A 20,502-nucleotide genomic window follows, 5' to 3' on the forward strand; every position below is an offset into this window, starting at 1 on the left:
CTCACTATCAAAATTAGTTCGCTTCCTGAGCATGGTCCTGAACTAAGCACCCAATCAATATGCAACTTTTTTTTTCCCTTTGAACTTATCACTTGTCCGTTTCTGGGCAATGATGACATGGGTACATCCACTACTTAATTTACTGTGCATCCTTTGACTCATTAGCCATTGTCTTCATTGTGTCCAAAATTCTGAGTTTCCCAGTGTACATATCCACTGGCTAAGTCCTGAAAGTGAACACCATAGACGTTTTCTTTATTCTTCATTTCCATGTTGAAGGCTTGAATCTCTCAAATTTTGATCTGTTTATTTTCTATATATAATTTATTCTTTAGCCTTGCATTTTTAGAGCACACACAGAGAATAGTGTAAAAGAGAGAGACCTCTAAACCAGTGAAAATCTGGAATTATTCCACAGACTCAATAGATTTCTCCACAGAGGTAGATCAGCATCAATGAGAGAAACTGGCCCCAAATAACTATTTTCTAATTGGTTTATAAAACAAATATAATATGTACTTAGATCAACCAGAGGGCAAGTTACCCAGAGGACTAGTTTCTGTTGCTATTTTTGTAATATTTAAGTGCATAAAGGTGAAATACAGAGCAATGTACTTGGCAAGTACCTTTTGGAAAAGGAACATTTGAAAAATATCTCTTACTGAAAGTGGTGTCTTTTGCCTTTCTACATCCTTTTGGGCTTATACCGCTCCCTCCCCTGTTCTTCCCACCCCCAAACTATACTTCTGATCTGCTTTTCCTAGATGCTTTCTGTTCTGACAATGAAAAAATTCCTTCTGTTTTTCTTTCCTCCTTTCTCTTCAGCCAATCTCTAATCTTTCTCAAAGCTGACATCTCTGATTTTTTTTCCTTTTTTAAAGTGAACATACTTTGAATTCACTTTTCAAGTGAACATGTCTTTGAACACGTATACTTAAAAATTCTATTTTGTTTTTAAAGGTTTCTGGGTTCCCCCTTCCCTTCCCTTCCTTCCTTGCCCAGCCCCCTTCCTCCTCTGCCCTTAATTGGAAGTAGAACTTCAAAGCTGGAAATGGTCTAAAACAACCATGATAAGAGCCTGAGACTGAGGAACAGAGTTTGGTTCAGAACATGGGGTCAGCAGGAAGGTTTTAGCTAAAAATGAAGTGATGGTGCTTTGCTCCTTTAGTTTTTTGGGGGGGTGATATTAACTGTCACTGTTTGTGCTTCTGATGCCTTTTGTTTGTACTCTTTCACGTTAGTAAGGGAAATACTAAATGATAATAGTAATATTGGCCACTAAAAGTCTTGGCATTTGCACATTAAATCCTTAAATAACAGAAGTTTGCCAGATTAGATTATTGTTACAATGTATATATATTTTAATGATCACACTTAATGATGTTTCTGTCAGGGTCAGTATCATTCCTATTTTATTATCAGCAATACTCATATCCACCATCTAGTTATGCTTTGTGCATGTTCTTAACTAAAATTACACCACTAATTTAATGATTTTATATACTGTGAAAAAAACTGGATAAAATCCAGACTTCTCCTTCTTAAATAAAGCTCCTAGTTATACAAAGTGGGAATCAGAGGAATTAATAATCTGAATTTGCAGTTCACTCTTGGCTGTTGAGTAGTTTGCTTGTAATCAGATGCTGTTAAATCTCTGCAATTTCAGTACAGAAATTAGCAAAGTCACAGGCCTGGTAGGTGTGGAACTCCAGCAATACTTACTGACAATCACAAATATTACAGGTTTTCCTCTATACCTCACAGTATAGAACAGTTCCTATTTTTTTTTTTTTTTTTGGTTTAAGTAGCTGACAAAATTTCAGTTTAACATTTGATTCATAGATAACTTGTTTTTCTGTCTAAGTTAGAGTTAAGTCCATGAAAAACACCAAAGTAAAATGTATTCTACAGTGGCCATGGTACAACAGGACACATTAGCACACAGTCATTGGAGTCATTAGGTACCTAAAGTTACACAAATGCTTAAATGGCTTGCTGGATATTGGACCAAGCAATCTCTTTAGCTATTCACGCTAAGCTGCTGAAAGACATGGAATGAAATTTTGGGTTGTGAATAATTTTAAGGGCAAGAAAAGAAAACTTCTCTCTTCATGCATAGGAAGAAGAGGGAAAGTTTTAAAGTGGTGAAATAAAGACAAGATCAAACATATTTAAGAAAGGTTTCCTTTTTACAGCATGTCACAATACTTATAAGGGAGCTGCAAAACCGGATTATTTTCCTTAACAAGATTCATTATTTTTGATTGACTTCTACCAGGGAAATTAAGATAACCTGTGCCTAACCATAAATGACTTCTGATCTGGAAAAAAATTCTCTGCTCTCAGTCCTCATTTTCTATTTCATGAAATGAGGGACATGTAATTATAGATGTATTAAGATATTTGATAATATTAAGTTATATTAAATTATAATTCTGGAAAAAATATTAAAGCATTCATGGTAAGGCTTGCAGATGACAAAGCTGATCTAAAGACAGCTATCTGGATCAGCTGGTAAACTGGTCCCAAACAAACAATAAACATTTGATGCAGCTAAAAGTAGTAGTGTTGTTTCAGCCATTACGGCTTACTGGTATAAAAGTGAGGCAAAGATTGCGATAAGAGGTGACGGTTTTCATTGGATCAACAGGCTTAACTGCAAAAAAAGAAAAAGAAAAAGAAAAAAGAAACCCTAAAGCCCTCTTTAGATGCAGGACAGCTCAGTCAGAGTGAAAGAAAGAGTAAGCCAGCAAACAACAACAAACAACAGAGGAAAGCTGCCACAGAATATTTGTCACCGGAGACAAGGGACACGTGGTTCTTCCTGTTAAAAATGGTTAAGTGTCTTAATGTGTGGGTTACTCACTATCCTGGTACGTATCTGTCTGATTTTGATCAGAGTTTCCACACACACATGGTGTGTCCCAAGACCTCTTTTTTTGTTTGAATATGTATGTTGAATAAATAAAAGATATTTCTCCTTACAAATCTTGCTTGAAGCAGAGCTAAGTACATTGTTTAAGTAGATCATAGGTATACGATGTGGAGCTGTGTCCTGGCAAGCAGTGATTCCGAAAAGAAGGTGGGAATCACGATGGATAAATAGTTGTGTATGAACTCCCAGTGCAAAGCTGTGACAAACAGGACTCCAGCACTCCTTGAATGTGAAACAATTATTAACAAGATAGGGATATTAACAAGATATTAACAAGAAGGAGGGAGATGGTAAAGTCTCTTGCATACAGTACTGAAGAGACTGCCACTGCTAAGCTGTATGTTGTTCTGATGTGTGTGCTTCAAAGTGAATACTGAAAATTCGGGGGGGGGGTTCAGGAAAGAGACACGACAGGTATTCCAGAAAATATATCTCACAGTGAAATAGTTTACCAAAGAGAAGGATAAGAGATGATTTTAAAACAGTCTATGTCTTCTCTGGACAAAAGAAATCTGCTATTTACTTCAATCTAACAAAAGCACTCTAACGGCCAGTGCCTAGAAGCTTAAGCTAGAGAAATTCAGACTGGAATTAAGGTACATATTTTTTAAGAGTGGACAGCTAACCACTGGAATAATTACCAAAGCATGTGGTAAAATTTCTATTGGTTATACTGGATATGTGTTTTCAGAAAGATATTCTCTACTTCAGCTATGAGGTACTAGGGTTCACATGAGAATTTGGGACAAGATTACTTGGACTACATTGTACAGGAATCCTTCAGGCTTCAGATGCTATTAAACTGGGACCCTGGTAACCTTTCAGTCCCTGGCAAACGCACACTGAAAATATCATTTCATTATAGCATTCACTTTGTTGGTTTTAACTCTGAAAGGCACTTAGCGATGAGAAGGAGACAAAAATCTAAACAAAAGGGAAATGCTCACAAACTCTGATGGATCAGGGAACCAACAACAGAGGAAGTGGCAACAGCAGCCCCTGGTCTCAGAAGTAGTGTCAATTGCCACAGCATCAGTAACAACACAAGCTTGGCTCACTGTTCTTCTCTATTATTAATGCTGTTTAAAAACTGGCATTCACTAATAGCATTCTTTCTAAAAGTAATCAAGAATGCAGGACTAACACTTACATACCCTCAAAATGGGTATTGCAGGGTACAGTTATTGAATATGCCATCTGTCAGACACTGCTCAAGAAGAATTAATAAGAACAGATATCAGAGTTGGAGCCTAAACTACACGCTCATAAGGATGACTGTCTGCTCCCCACTACAGTTGTTCAGTTTCATTAGCCCAAAGCTAACTTCGTTAATTTTGCATGTAAGGGTGAGCTGGTACCAACCAGTACAGGCCACAGTTCAGTGAGAGGCTTAAGGGGATGAATTACCCAAATGATGTGTTTGAAGCTGAGCACACGCTGACACCCGTTGCTGAATCAGTGCCAAGCAAACAAAGCTAACCAGGAAGCAGCCATGGTCAAAAGGAAAGACAAAGTGAACAACTGAAAGTCCCTTCCAGATTTTTATTTTTAGAAATCCAGGCAGATATTAGGGATTGTTGCAACCCAGAGCTTTGGTTTCTAATGAACTTAATGTCTAAGAGCTTGAATGTCCTTGCAGCTCACATGCCAAACTCTCCCTTCCCCCCACTATTGCAATAAGAGCTGATGTTACACACCCTCTCTCCTATTCTAAGCTGTTATTCTAAGCACATGGAATTTCCGTCTCCTCCTCTGCTTGAAATCCCAGAGTTTAAATCTAATATTAGGGAAAAAGAGCCCTGTCCTACAACACTTCTTTGTTATTTAATCTCAGTAGAACTATTTGCCAAGAGCTTTTTTTCCCCTTTCTAATGTCTTCAGGCCAACTTTAGTCTCCAGCTCGCAAGGTCTGCTCTGATTTTATGACCGGGACCTTCTCCAAAGCTATCATTCATTCCAGCGTCTGTTGTCTGTCTCAGCCTCAGGAGCTTCCTGCTTTTTTCGTCTGCTCTCTTCTGATGGTGCCTTATTTAATTGAAGACAGTTTCTCATTAAACTCACAAAGGACCTGGAACTTTTTGCAGTAAAAAATTATATATTTTTTCCTTTTCATGATGACATCTATCTTTCACTTATGACCTGATCTTGCTCTGATTAAATTCAGTGGCAAAATACTATTGTATTTAGAAGAAGCCAGCTCTTATCCTTGGAGAACACTGAAAGCAATGCACTAAAATAAAATGTTTAAACTACTTAAAAAAAAAAAAAAAATGGAAGTTACTTTAGCAATATAAATAAAAAATTCAAAACAATAATTTGAGGCCTTATATTTGTCTTCAAATCTTACAGCTCCTGAATCAGCCTAGGGACACACTTCAGAGAATTTATGTATTAAACTGCCTAAAAATTAGGAGTCTGGCCCCAGTAAGGTCATTCGAAGAGTAAGAGTTAAGTGTCTCTGCTCTATGTAGTATTAACAGCTCTGAGTCTAAGCTCTAAATGTTTCCAGAGGATAAGCTACAGAACTGGTGAGAGCTCTGTGCCTCAAAAGGCTAATAAAAAGCAAGTAATAATACACTGAGGAAGTCAACCCAAAACAGTAGAAAAGGCTTGACAGAGGGAATCTGAACTCTCATCCTTTTGCTGTAACTGGAAATCCAAGGTTTAAACAGTCTCACTTTCTTTTTTTCTAGTGGGTCCATCTACCTACACAGACTTGTGAAGGAGCCTCAGCAGGAAGAAAGGCAACCTTCCCAGACAAGTCTATGCCCTGAATCTCCATCTGTCATTAGTAGATCTTCATCTCTCCTGCTTCCTGGATATGATGCTTAACAACTAGTCCATTAGATGCCACAATGTTTTTGTACAGAAAAAGGAGTGGATTCTGAGTGGCCGGAGACACAGCTTTTGGAGTCAGCTCCATATTCCCACACTCTCAGCTTAATTCCTCTCTGAATTTTGTGGCTCAGCTCTCTGACATGCTTATTTCTTACCAGTTGCTGTGAATTGCTGTGAATTACTCTGAAATCTCCTAGAGGATCTTATTGGCTTTACAGAGAGCCCAGCTGCCTAACTACACCTTTCTGAATCACCCCAATAGAGCCAAGCACGGGATTTTTAAGCACTGAGATGTCACATTTGGAAAGACCAAAGAGGTCTCTCTGAATTTTCCTTCTGTTGTTTAGAAGAGGAATTGTGATTTGGGTCTTCAGATGCTGTTGTGAGAAAAATATCAATAATCCTGATAAACCACACTCTTTTCAAAGAAGAATGTGGAACAAATGGATCATTAAAACTAATTGTAAATTTTACAGACATTATGATAATTTAGGATATAAACAATCCAGAGGTGGAGACTACTCAACCAAAATTTCCCTCTTCCACTGGTTTTAAATTAGAAGGAACAATCAAGCAGAACATCCATCATTCCCTCCACAGTAATAATAAATAAGGTATCCTCTTCCTACACAAAATCCATTTTGATGCACCTTCCACATAAAAACAATGGAAGAAAAAAAAGTCCCACCAGATTGAGCAATTCTCTGGCATGCCTACATTACAGGGACAAAATTCTTCTTGTGAGGAGGACTGACAGAAATCCAGGACTAAAGGGGGTAAAAACAATAGTGAAACCATCTTAATGTCAAGGTAGCCCACTAACAATTTTAGAATGAAGACAGCTGTATTGACCTTTTGAAGATTTGCAAAATTCAGGGAACATTGCAATTTCCTCTCCATGTGTCTAACAGTACATAACTGTTAAGGCTAAAAGGCCACTCCTTTGAGTGCTGACAGTTATACAAATGGATTTTCTTAACACAAATTGGCTGCACTTATGAGATCCTTATATGGAGTTGTACTTTGCAATGTTAATCCTTTTTCATATTAATTGAGTTCTCAGTACAACAGGCAACTTGACTCATCTTACGCACACATCTGCTTTTTATACTGATGTTAACAGCTGAGAAAAGGACCTGTATGGTCTATGTGCATAACTTTACTGTTTCACAGTATCCTTATAACGTAAGGTCCCTCAGGGAAAATTACTTAATATTTCTGTTATCCTCTAACAACAGCTGTAGGATTTAGTTCCATCAAGCTCTATCTATCTGAATGATGAAGGAGAAGGCAAATATCTTTCCATCATACTTTTTCCAACTGTTTTCCACATTCACATTCATATTCTTTCTTCCTAAGGGAAGATTTTCTCTCAGCTCTTGGCATGTTCACAGAGGGCTGCTATCATGTTGTAGTATGCTGTCTGATGTTGAAGTTATGGATGTGATATTTTTACAAACTGTCACTAATATCAGACTTCTATTGCTGTGTTTTTGAAATCTCATAAAAGTGAAAGGGAAATTTTCCTAAAGTGCAAAAGACATCCCACTAACACTGAAGTTCAATGGTATATGTGTGTCTGCTAAACATCTGTGTTTTTAAAGTTTTTCCCTGTTAATTCCAACAAGGACATCACTGATTTTTAGTCTGTATAAACCACAGAAAATCAACCACACCAAATTCCCCTGTATCTTTAAAATGAAGTTTAAGCTAGAGGCACACTAGAAATCTTTAGTGTGTGCTACTTCTCAAAAGCTTTAGAATAAAAAACAAAAGTCTAATTTTGGGAATAAATCTCAGTTTTTTCTTTTCAAACAAGAATTCAAAATTACCTAATGTAAATACATATCCTTAAGAAAAATAAATGCATTATCTCTCCCTCCTCCACCAAGAATACAACTTTTTCCATTCACAGCCATTTTTTTATGGGTGTTACCATATGGTAGAATGTCCTGATCATAAGATTAATCAGAAAAGAGTTGTACAGATGAATACAGAAGAGCACCAGAGGAACTCAGGGAGCCTGCTGGGAGAATTAAGATGTTTCATCCCTTTCCTTTCAGCTTCCTCAGCAAGACTTGTTCTACAAGTCTTGAGATTCTCTTCATACCACTTTGCAAACCAATGACCTTTAAATCTTTTTCATGCTGACAGGCATTCCTAATGAAAGAGGCGAGTTTCATTTCAGGGAATTTAAGCAAAGACTCACACGGGAATAGTGGCACTTCAGTTTCATTTTTGGCTGCATTCATATACTTAACTCTAAGGGGATTCACAAAAATGCTGCTTTGCCGCTACAGCGCTTCAGCACAGGCACCAAAAGTTTTCAACACAAAGCTTAAGTAGGTGCCTAAAGTTTTGCTACTGTGCGTGCTAAGATAGGCCACCAAGCTGACAGAGCTGCATGACTCAGTGCCTAAGGCTGTTAGGAGCTCACAGCTTAGGCATCCCTGTACCAAAGTCCCCTGAGGTCTAATCTGGTAAGCGTCACAGCACACCTAATACATCCTGACAGCATGAAGGTCAGCACAAAGCACAGGAGCCACAGTTACTTCTACTCAAAAGAAATGTTATTTCAGGTTCCCTTCCTTTCCAGAACTGCTCAGTCTTTAAAGAGCTTACCAAGGAAGTGAGAGCTGCTAGTTCCATGATGAAGATATGCTTCTGGGATTTCTGTCCAGTTACAGCGTTTTTATATAAGTTTGCATTAAAGAAAAACATGATTGATTCAGTCGTATCTAGCCAAAAGGATAAATTAAACAGCGTGTTCCAGTCACAAGTCCTAAATTTATACAGGACATTTTTCCTGGCATTTCTGTTTGACTAGCATTGAGTCTATCATGCTACCTGTTAGGAAGCCACATTATGGAAACTAATTCTCCCCAGTCAGTGTGTAACATATACATATGTAAGTTCATATGTATATAACTTCCCTTGTATGTCATGCTGATTAACCCATAATTGCAGGTGCTACAAGATTCAGCATGATAACACCTAATAGGCTTTCTGAATCTGAACCTTGGTGTCTGTTTCTGCAAAAAAACAAGAATAAAGATTTTGGTTGATACCTAGCCTCAAGAAGGTATCTTAGTTTTCAGGCATGATTTCACACTATTTCTTTTATGAAGTCTTAGGTTTCCAACACTGAAGTTACATAACACTGGGTAATTGAGCTAGTTTCACTACCTCCTCCCCAATTAAAACCAAGAAGTCTGTGAGATTAGAATTTGATGAATCAAATGCAGAGGTTCATCACTGGCCCTAAGTGGTACGGATATTTTTAATTTTATCATTGGAGGGAGTCTGAAATTCTGATGTACAAACTGACTTGGGAACTTTATATATTGCTTCACTTGACTTGCAACAAACATGTTTTTGCAGTGCTGTCTTTTAACCATGTGTTACTTTACATTTTAACTGTGTTGAGTTTGCTGTAACAGTCAGATATTGCTGAATACTCATGCTTGGAAAACACAAGATTCAGGTCACCTGCAATCTCAGCTGAGCTTAAATGGTATTTGTGGGAATGAAAAATAAGGCATTACACAGTCTCACTCTATTAGATGTCTTCTGTCATCTACTTCCACCAGTATCTTTAGCAATCCTCCCCAAATTCTATCATTTGACTTATGAATTTATTTATTTATTTATTTGGTGGTGCAGCTAAACCAAGACTAAGTTTCCTTCTTAATTAAAAAAAAAAATCCCTCAGGACATCTTATTTCCTCGTTTTACTCTGCTTGTTGCTGTATAGTCTACCTTTCAGTTTGTCTTCCTCTAGGACAACATTAGTGAACATCAAGCCACATTAGTAAATATGGCCACAAAGAGCAACAGCTATTAAAAAGTTTTTCTAGCTTTTTGGCACTGGCCTCATAAAGAAAACAATTTGAACAAATTCTTTGCCCACCCTCACCACTTTCCCTAAAAAGGCAGGATTCCTGTCTAAGATTTTCTTACCCGTTGTTTATTTTGAGAACAAAGAAAATCACTTATGATTTATATTAAAAACTCATATGTTCAGTATAATCCTCTCTTCCCCCTCCCTGAGCTGAAAGTAGTTCAGATGTAGGTCAGGCAGTACACAACATCTTTCAAACTTTTCAGCTCTATTATCCACAACTCAGCTGCTTGTTCGTCAGCTGGTCCTTTGTTGTCTGCAAACTTATTATCTGTGGTCTAAAGGAAGAAAAAGCATACTTTACCCAGGAGCTAATTAAAGTCTGTCTCATTCACCACTTCATGTTTTTGAGGCTTCAATTCCTAGCTTTTTACAATGTTTCATAGAGGTCAGTAAGAACTGGCATGTTACAAAACACATATTCTTCAAGTTTTATAATATACTTGTATGTAAATAATTTTGAATCTCAGATACGCGGTCAGACCTGGATAAAGGATTTAGGAAGGTATAGTTTCTAAAATGTCATCCACATAAACATTCATTTCGCTTTGCCATTTGCTGCCAGTAACTTGGTTTTACTTGTCATATGTTAGCCAAACATCCATTTTTTAATGCCTTGACTGCATTAAAAAGGAAAAAACTACTTTAAAACTTTGTAGAGTAGGCATACTCTCATTCTCATAGTCATCCCTAGCCAAATGGCTCTCTCTCCAAAGCGTGTGGGAGCTATAAGTTCATCTGAACATTCCCCACATATTCCAAACATCTTAAAAAACCTCACTTGTTTAGAAATCATTAAAAAAAATGCACAGTTATTTCAAATCTCACAATATATATGTGTATGTGCTGTGAAGTAGAGCTTAGTCTCTGGGAAGGTTTTTACTTCGCAGCACGATACTCTGCTGACTGCACCATGGTTGTTCAGCTGGGAAAAGGACGTATTTTCCTCTTTCTGCCTTATTTTGTTTTCTGTTTATTTAGTAGCTGGATGCTCTGGTATTTGGTGTAATGAAAGAGAACTTTTTGTTACCAGTCCAACAGAAGTTGTTGTTCTGTGCAATGTGGAATTCATTTTTATTTATGTTATAAAGATTGTTTCACATCTCAGTAAAAATTAAAAAAGGAAGAGAGAAAAAGTAGACACTATTTGCAGTGCAGTTGGCAAGGCAATGGGGAGATGGCCAGAAAATAAATTTTGAAAAGCTGACCAATTAGTCACAGGGTTTTATACGAATGGCAGTCCCTGGCCTTGTCTCCACTCTGTTTTGGGGATAGATAAGGACCCTGGAGCTTGCCATTCCTTTCTGTCTCCTAGAGCTCTTGAAAACAAAACAGTCAAGTGAAAAAAATAGAGGCTTTCTTCCACTAACTAGAATTTTGATCCAGATTTCTCAGACTTTGTATGACTTAAATCAATGGTCTAGGTTTAGTTCATTTCAAACTAGAGTGGTGTTAGCCCATAGGATACTGCTGAACTGTACAGAATTCTTGCCAGGGGTGATATGCAAAGATTTTGAAAAAATGCTTTTTTAAGTGCCTTATATCCTCCAGCAGTTCTACACAGAACCGTCTCCTTGGAAAATAATGTGAAAACAGCTGTCAAACTGCTGCCATTTATCATGGCTGGCCACAAAAAGAGGGGTCTGGAAACAGGACAGAAAGCTCATGGTCAGTCTGGCTGTACATCCTTTCTCTGCGGGCAGAGTGGAAGGCATCTTATGTTACTTTCTGTTCTGCTGGAGTAGTAAAGAAAAATGAGTAGTGTAAGGGGGCCATCCTTGAGCTCTGTGCCTTTGTAGAATTACATATGCACACATATGATCTGACTGCAGCCAGTTAAATTGAGTTTCGGGCAATATTATAGTAGCACTGTGCCATTAACAGTCTGGCCCCAAAGCTTGGTCTGGACTTTAATTTTGCTATTGAGCACCCTCAGAAATGCTGATGTTAACTGTGTTCTGCTCTTTCAGTATCATGGGGGTGGAAGGACATTTACTTTCTGATGGGGATAAATCATCTTTTTCCACCAGGTTAGATTCTTTCCTTCACTCCCCAAAGCAGCTTTTTTCATAAAAAGAAATCATAAGTTTTGGCAGAGGGTCTACTTGGGTAAGGAAGGAGAGCAGCATCAGGAGAAAGTGATGGGGAGGTGGTGGCAAGTTGGTCAGCTTGCAGGAAGTGAGGTGTTACAGAACCAAGGCTGGACACAGCTGCAGAAGAAAGACAAGGAAGCTGGGAAACGGTTTCCAGCCAGGGGGAGGGGGAAGGTTGCTATCAGATAAGAAGGTACTCGCACAGTCCAGCCTTGCTAACATAGCCTGGATAACAACAGTGGTTAAGACAGGAACATAAGCGTAAAAGTGCATGTGAATAGAACACCCAAAACTGCCTGAGAGAGTATCTGCCCCCAAACAGACCAATGTTAAAGAGGAAGACAACCATCAGACAGATTAAATAGTAAACAGGGAATTACAAAGAAACTTCCGAAACAAAGATGGAGTCAACTTGAGAGAAATATAAAAGAAGCATAACATTTTGTAAAAGTGGGGAGAGACCTTGGAGTGGAAATAGCAGCAGTCAAAGCCTGGTCTTCCACCGGCAGAAGTCACCCTGCTGGCACCATGACCTCTGCCTAGGCCACACAGAGCAGCCTCCTCATTGGACACTGTGAGAAGCCTGTATCCAGGTAATGGACCTGGATGATGGGAACTGAAGAAGAAACGAGAAGAAATGATATAGACTAGAGACAGGACATTGCTAAAAGAGTGGGCTTTGTAGGGATATAAAAGATCGTGCCCTCCAGGGAACTTTCTTCCTTAGGGTCTGAAATAAAATCTAACATTCCCAAATCTCATATTTGCTGTCATAGAAAATATGTATCTCATCCCAATTCAGTGTTGGTCCAGCAGAAGGAAAACAACCTGCTGCTGATGTTATTTACTTTATTAATCCAAGCAGCAGAGAAATGTGGGTTGGTTCTTAGGGTCTCAATCTTGTTAATGAAACAAGTAGATGTCAAGATAATGCCACTGATTTAGTTTTGCTTCCACTATATTTTCATGCCATTTCCTCTATTAGAATAATATTATCATGACTGTGAAGTTAAGTTATCAAAACTTAAAAACTGACACAATCAAGGTTACCACTGCAACTTTAATTTGGCCACCTTTTGCACATGAATCATAAGATAGTCTTTAATTACAGCATCATGAACTATTTTTTCTCTCAAGAGGACCCCTACCTAGCTCAGTGCATCCAAAGGACTTAATTAGCAGCTGTTCAATTTTTTTTTTTAGTCCTGTTGTTCAATATGTTGCCCTGGGCCTTATTTAAAGCACATTGTTCAAGTCCTGCTCTGAAAACAGAATTATTAATTTCCTCCTGGGCTTTTCTATGATGCTCATCACCACACAATCTGACTGCTTTTCAGACTATTCATTTATCATCATAAAACCCATGTGAAATTTGAGGGAATTATCTGCATTTGGCAGAAAGGGAGCTGAGATACAGAGACAAAAGTAAAAAATATCCACTAACATTGGGTGTCCAATCTGAGATACTTCACACTGTTAAAAATTATATTTTAGCATTACTTAAGATCTTACACATTGAAAGATTAGTTCCCATGGACTTCACTAGCAGCTGAGACCATACAACATTCTGCAAAGCAGACCTGGAGATACAGACCAGGCACCCAAAGATGAAGAACATATCTGAGTTTCAAATCATTGCATACACAGTTTTCAAAAGGAACAGATACAGAACATATTTTTCCAGGGAAACTAAGTCACTTCTTCTGTTCTTGCAGTTCCCTGCCTCAATCACTATCTGCCTTTCAGCTTCTGAAACGAATAAGGCAGAGGGATTTAGAAAAAAATCTGCCATTGCTCTGTTTCATTATCCAGGTTAGCTGCAGCCAATGCTGAAGAGAATATAGTAAGCGATCATGTAGTTAGCAATTCTATTATAATATTCATAGACAAGATGTCAGGGATGCATGGGGGGTACAGTGCAAATGGAGGTGTTCTGTCATTTCCAAACTTTAGTCTTTTTAATAAATACATGTGCAAATGAGTATATGGCCACTTGGGTATGCAATAGAAAATAGCAGCTTTCTGAGCTATTAACACTGATAAATAAGGAATGCAACTAGGAGAAAAGTCACTACCAACCACTTACTCTTTGCGGATAGTGGAAAGCTTCTGAGCATTTTCTATTTGATAAGCAGTAATATGCAAAGTTAAAGATCCATTTTCTATTGTTTTCAGGCATAATTAATCTTGAGCAGCCTGGATAGCCAGCTCTTCTGGATTACAGAACTGTCAGAAGACATAAAAGCTCCACAAAATCCTTACTAGTGCTCTCTGTGCTATTCCAGCTGTGTACTCACCAAGATCTTCAGCAAGTTTTCTAGCCTAGGAAAATATACACTTTGTGTTTCCAGGTAAACAATATAAACCTGTTTAGTTTTACTATATCTGCTCAGCAACTGTACAAAGAGGTAATTAAGGAAAGGAGCCACCTCACTGTTTTAATGTACTGCAGGCCTCCTAGGATATTTACAGCTGTTGCTTGCAGTATCTGCCTTTTCCCAGTGTGGCTAGTACATTGACAGACCTCCGTTTATTCTTCCTTTGACACAGACATTGGCTTCTCCCATCTGTAGCAGTGGAGTGCTAACATGTTTTTGGACCCAATGGTCCGGCAGCTAATTAACTTGTCAGCAGTGAATTTAACATCAGTTTGTTGAAACAATCCTTAAATTGAATGGAGAAGTCTATGAGGGAACTGAGTTCTCAAGTTTTTATGCAAATATGAAGAACTGAGGGAGCCAGAATAACTGCACATGAAATCTGCACCCTTCTTTTCTAACACATACAGATGTTTCCTCAAACACTGTATATGAGGGTCTTTCACAATTAGGCTCTAGGGATAGCAGAGCCTCGTTCTTCTTTGCAGGAAGGTGAAAAGCTGTCTCCTTACTACCCTCAGTATTTCTCCAAAGAATAAACTGGTCTTGAGTAGGAAATATGTTGCATCCCTACAGCACAGGTGCCAAAACATACTGCCTCTGCAAGCAATGGGAAAGCTATTGCTCCTTCTAAATACGGAATTTGCATATACCTCACACTGTCTATACCTATTGAACAACATCAACTTCAATCAAAGCGGGAATGGCTGAAATGTTCATTCTCAAATAAAAAAATAATACCCACATTGAGACACCAGAATAAATAATTTAATTTTCAAAGCTACTGATAATGTGTTGCACCTAAGTGAAGTCAACAGTTGGACTCAGGAAAAGCCCTATTACAGGTGATGCAGACAGCCCCTGTAGCATTGCAACATTTAATTGCTTCGAATAATGCCAAGTCTCTCTCAGATTTCAGAATGTCAGGCTTCTCTGATGTAAGTTACCTCCACTGAACTGAAACAGCTGTGGGAGAGATTCAGCAAAAAAATTAAGTGGGCTTTCAAATTATTGTCCGTGTTTTGGATTTCCATAAAAATTGAGGTCTTTGCACAGAAGTTGAGAATGCTCTTCTGCTGACTTCCTGAGAATGAATAATTCATTTAAAAATCACTTTATGGGTATATAAAATTATGATTATTATAAAACACTATTATTTTATCTTTTTTCTCCTTATTTAAAATTCATACACTCTTTTTGTTCAGTTATTATTCCTTTATCTTTCCTCCTTACTGTCACAACAGTGCAGGTGATGTAATTGTCTTGGGCATCCAATGCAACTGTTTAAAATATCTAGTAGCAAGAATTAATTTTTAAGAGAAAGGGTGATGCATTTTTGTCATTAGTTCAATTAATTATTTACCACTGTTACTAAATAAAAAGCACCTGTGGTGCTTTTGCTTGGTTTTCATTCTATTTTGATTTAATGGTGAGGTGTCTCTGTTGTTTAAAAGAAGAGCAGTCTACTAAGAAAGGCATTAGTCTCATCACAAGAAACAAAAGCATAATTCTGTGCTCTGACACAGCCTTCTTGTGTGTTCTGGGGCTGGTCACTTATTGTTTAATCTGATAGTTCCAATAACGATGATTAAAACACTTTCTGCCTGCCCTCCATTTCAATGTTTCCTATTGGAATGCAACCTCTTTCACACATGGACATACAAAGAATGGCATCAGTGGGCCCCGATCTCTCTGTAATAGTATAAAATGATTCTTGCCATCACACAATGCCATGCACATCTCTGGCACTACATAAAAGTGTCAGTAATGCTACTGGGATTTTGTCCTGCTGTGTCTCAGCACAAGCAGTTACCACGTGCAAGGTTTATGATTTCAGTTAATGGCTAGTGTTGTAGCTCATGAATGTGTCAATTAGGCATAGCAGTTTATGCAGGAGTGTTAGCAAGGGCATGAAGTTTAGAATGGCAGGGATCACTGCCATGAGCAGATACACTGCAAAGATTTCTTCTGAGAGGGTATTTCTATATTCCAATGGAGGTAAATACATTTTTATGGCATAATTTTCAGAACGTATTTGCAACCTCCCATTTCTGTTGAAGGCAAGACAGCTGTAGCTGCTAGGCCTACAAGATAACTATTTGTTTACTGACCCTTCCTTACAGGTTATCCATTTTCAAATGTCTTGGTAAACCTTTTGGGGGGTGGCAGGGGGGAGAAGATCATAAAGCAGTACGGTGTAGCCATCTCATTGTATTCAATTAGGCATCTGAGCATTGGATTCTGTAGCAAATACCCATAACCATATAGACTTCCTGCACAATTTGACCAAAGGGCAAATGCTCTCTTAAATTACCTTTGCAAGGAGACCACATGCATTTGCAAAGATCCTGAATATTTCTTTTGGGAAACATATTTTCAAAAGTGTGCAAGTGACTAAGAAGCCTAAATCTATTTTTGACTAGTGATTTGGGGAGTTAAAATTAAGTCTCACTGACAGTCAGCTAGACCTAGGAGTCACAATCACTTAATCATCATTGAAAATTTACCCTTATTCTTATTACAAATGGTTGCTACTTCCAGGGTGATTAACCTCATCTTTAGCCTGAAATACCAAGCACTCGAGCTAATTGGGAGTGATCCAGCAGTTGCTATTAGACTTTTTCTCTGATAGCAGAACATATGACTGAGCCTTAAATATATTTCTGGATATACTGTTCCAGAATGCTGTTATATCAAGTTTTCAAATACTTATCCAGTGACTTCTACATACACTTAAAAACTAAGATCAGAGTGACAACAGTAGATTAGAGGTGATCACTGAATCATAGAACTTCCAAACACAGGAAAAACAAACAAACAAACAAAACCCTGATATTTCGTTGTTTCTTGGACATATATGTCCAGAAGTTTCTGAAACTGATTCTAGCAGTAACACTTGGAAAAGATTAAACATTGTCACATCTAATTAGAGGAGACATCCAGTATTTACATTTAAGCCTAAATTATTCTGAAAAAATTGTTAATTATTTCATTTTAGTTTCAGAAGACTTGTAAATGTCAAACTTTGTTTGTAGGGACTAACCCTGTGGTGTACTGAGACGCTTCCATTTGATAAAATTGAGATCTTAAAGTCCCATACAGAAAGGAATTACCAGTATTGGAAGAATTAAGAGGATCAGATGTGTGACTTTGTTGCTGTTGTTTTTCACGTTTATTATTACTACTCCTTATTTGAATTTATTTCTATGGCAAAAAGATAAAATATCAAAGTCTTCTTTTTTTTTTCTGGCTTAGAGGCTACTCATTCCATTTAATGCAAAATATTTGGTACTAATTCTAAGAAAGCTGAACACAGGAAAATAATGCATTCCCCAGTTTAATGAAGAGAATCTTAATTTGCAAGGAGCAGTGAATGAGTCACAATGAAAAGCAGTAAGAGAAGGTGAATCTGTGCACCAGAAGATTGCCTGCATCTCTCTGTTATTAGGTACAGAAATAGAAAGGTGATTTTTAAATTGCTGCTAGTCTGTATCCTGGAGGCTTGATGATAGGAAGAGGATATGGGGTAGGCTATTCTAATGCTGAGAAAATTAAAGCCTTCAAAGAAAAATGGGGAGAGGAGCTTTATTCAGGTGACAAAGAGGTTCCGCTCCAAAAGGCATTTTCTAGTTATGTTAATGTGCTTACACTACTGATTGAGCTAAATCAGATGCAATGTTCAGCCTGTTCATGTTGCCACTCGCACAAGATTGTGGCAACTTGAATCACCTACAGTAACATTATTAGATATATCATGCAGCTGAATCTCATCTGCTTTGCTTACATGACTTCGCTGGATCATCTTTAGAAGTGTAGGGAAAGCACTAAGCATTCGTTTTTCTGCCTTCTATCTGGACTGTTAGAAAGAGGAATGTTTTTTATAAGCATATGGAATTGTGAGTTTTATTTTGGATCATATTTGGTGGGATTAGACACATGGCAGAGGGGCTCCAAGGCTCAGCTCCATACCACTGGAATGAAAATCTCAAGTATCACAAAAATGAGTGCTAATTACATATTTCAGATGTTGTGATTAAAAGCATTTAAGAAATGCAAAATTAAAAAGAAAATCCCTGCCAAAAATTTTTAAGTGACTTTTTAACCTTTCCTTCCAAATGAAAAGTTTTTTTTTTCTTCAGTTCACTGCTCTGTAGTAAACAACTAAATGGCAACTACCCAGGTACATTTACTGACATAGGCTAAAGGTATCCTAGGACATCAGTGCTAAGGTACAGCAACAATCAACAAACAACCTGAAAAGACACATAGAGGTTAAGATCCAGCACAACTGAAGGGAAATCCAGAATACAACATAAGTAGGGAAGGACACTGAACCAATGAAAAAGCAGCTATCAAAACCTTAGAAAGAATTACTCCCTTTTGTAACTGAGAAGGAATTCTGGCTGGTTACTTGTCTGGTAACCCATTGGCAGAAAGGGGAGCCATTCCACTTCCTGCACCATTTTCCTGCCACTTCACTTCACTTAATGAGCTGCCAATATCGGGCAATAAACTATTGGCTCTATTTCATATTTAGGACTGATTTCATATTTAGAACCGATCCCTCGTGGGATTCCCATGAAGCTGAAAGTGTTGCACTGCAATAGCTGCAAGATGACTTCAACCCAGAGGCTCAAATCTCAGCCAGCAGAACACAGATTGACCTGAACTGTCTTATTCTACTCTCAAATATATGAGGCTACAAAGAGGTGGTGGTACCATCACCTCTGTAGTCCCAGCATTCACCTACAGGTTATCCTCTGCCTTGTCTGTATATATAAGGGTCTATCCCAGCTCTGTCCCAGGTGCTTCTGTATAGCTTGAGTAGACTCAACACAAACTTGATTAGGAGATATGTATCTTCCTCCAAGCAACCACTTGCAGAGCCATTTAGAGCCATTTTGCAAGCCTGGTTTTTCTTGTGGAGAAAATCCTGTGGCCGTCCAGCCTGGGGCAGGCTGCCATTTAGGGTGTGTGTGTGTGTGTGTGTGTGTGTGTGTGCATGTCATTAAAGGAGAGGCCAGAAAATGTAATATCCAACCTGCTATTTTTTTATAGTGTCAGTGGTAGGCAAGAGCCCAAGGCCAAGGATGGCAACTGAACGGACAGGTTCCTGGCTCACAGGCGTGAATGCTACAAATTGAGCTGGAAGAGTAACAGCACAGTTTCATACAACTGAGAAGTGTTATAGATGCCAGCATTCAAAGTTTAATATATACCAGGCTCTGAAAAAGAAAGCTTAGTGAAGAATGTTACAAGTAGGACAAGGGATCAGGGACAGTATTATTTTCACATACGTACACTTCCGCAGTTAGTAAATGAGTGACTGGAGGAAGATACAGGAGCACAGCAGAAAATAAAAGCCAGAAAGAGAACATTATTTTTAATATACTTATCTGCCAATCAAACACTATCCTGGTAGGTGTAAGAGGTGACCTGATTGCTTGGCCATTAGCACAGCAGACTGCCTTGTGGGTGGGGAAAGTGAATCCGAGTCCAGTTGTCTGGATATAATAGAAACTTGGCAGGGGAGATCTAATAATGACTATAACTATGTTAGGAAAAACAAGGGAGAGAAAAATACACTCTTCCAATCCACTCTGGAAGATTGGCCAATTTTTACGTGTTTAAAAAACACAGATGGAAGGAACAAGAATATATGAATTGGAAAAAATGACAATGAACCTTAGCCTAAAAATAAGCATTGATGGCACATTAGAGTCCTCCAATTTCACTATAGCTCAAAGTATGCATCATCAGTAGCTCCCTTTATTTTTCTTACTTTTCTTGTACTGCTATTCCATGACTGCAAAGCTATTAAGTATACTAGGGCAGAGTTGGTAAATGGGTCATTCATTCAATCAGAATTAGGGGTAATATTGCTTAGCATACTTTACATTGAGATCTGGGTTATCTTTCTGATTTTAAGATAAAATTATATTTTAGAGCCTTTCTTTTTGTATAGTAGATGATAAAATTAAGAGCCATTTAGGAGCAGTCTTATTTACCAGATTAAAGTCTGTATAAATTACATGAGCAATGAAAAAAATGAAGAAACTCATTTCAAAACATGGGATTTTAAAACTGTACTTTTCATTAACTTCAGGAGATTTGTGGGTGGAGTATCTTGCTATACTTTGTCTAGGTTAGAATAACCATTTTTAATGAGACTATTTTTCCTCAGTTCTCCTCATTCATGCTCTTGAATCTTATGTTTTGACTGGAGGAAAGATTTCACAATTCATTTCTGATGGGAAAACACCATATGTTGGTGTTACTGATGAAAGTTAGAGAAAACATTAAAAATGTGCTCAGTTTCATGAAACAAATTCAGTTTTTATGTTTGCATTGAATTTG

The sequence above is a fragment of the Apteryx mantelli genome, chromosome 1 (assembly GCF_036417845.1).
Source record: "Apteryx mantelli isolate bAptMan1 chromosome 1, bAptMan1.hap1, whole genome shotgun sequence".
Lineage (NCBI taxonomy): Eukaryota > Metazoa > Chordata > Aves > Apterygiformes > Apterygidae > Apteryx > Apteryx mantelli.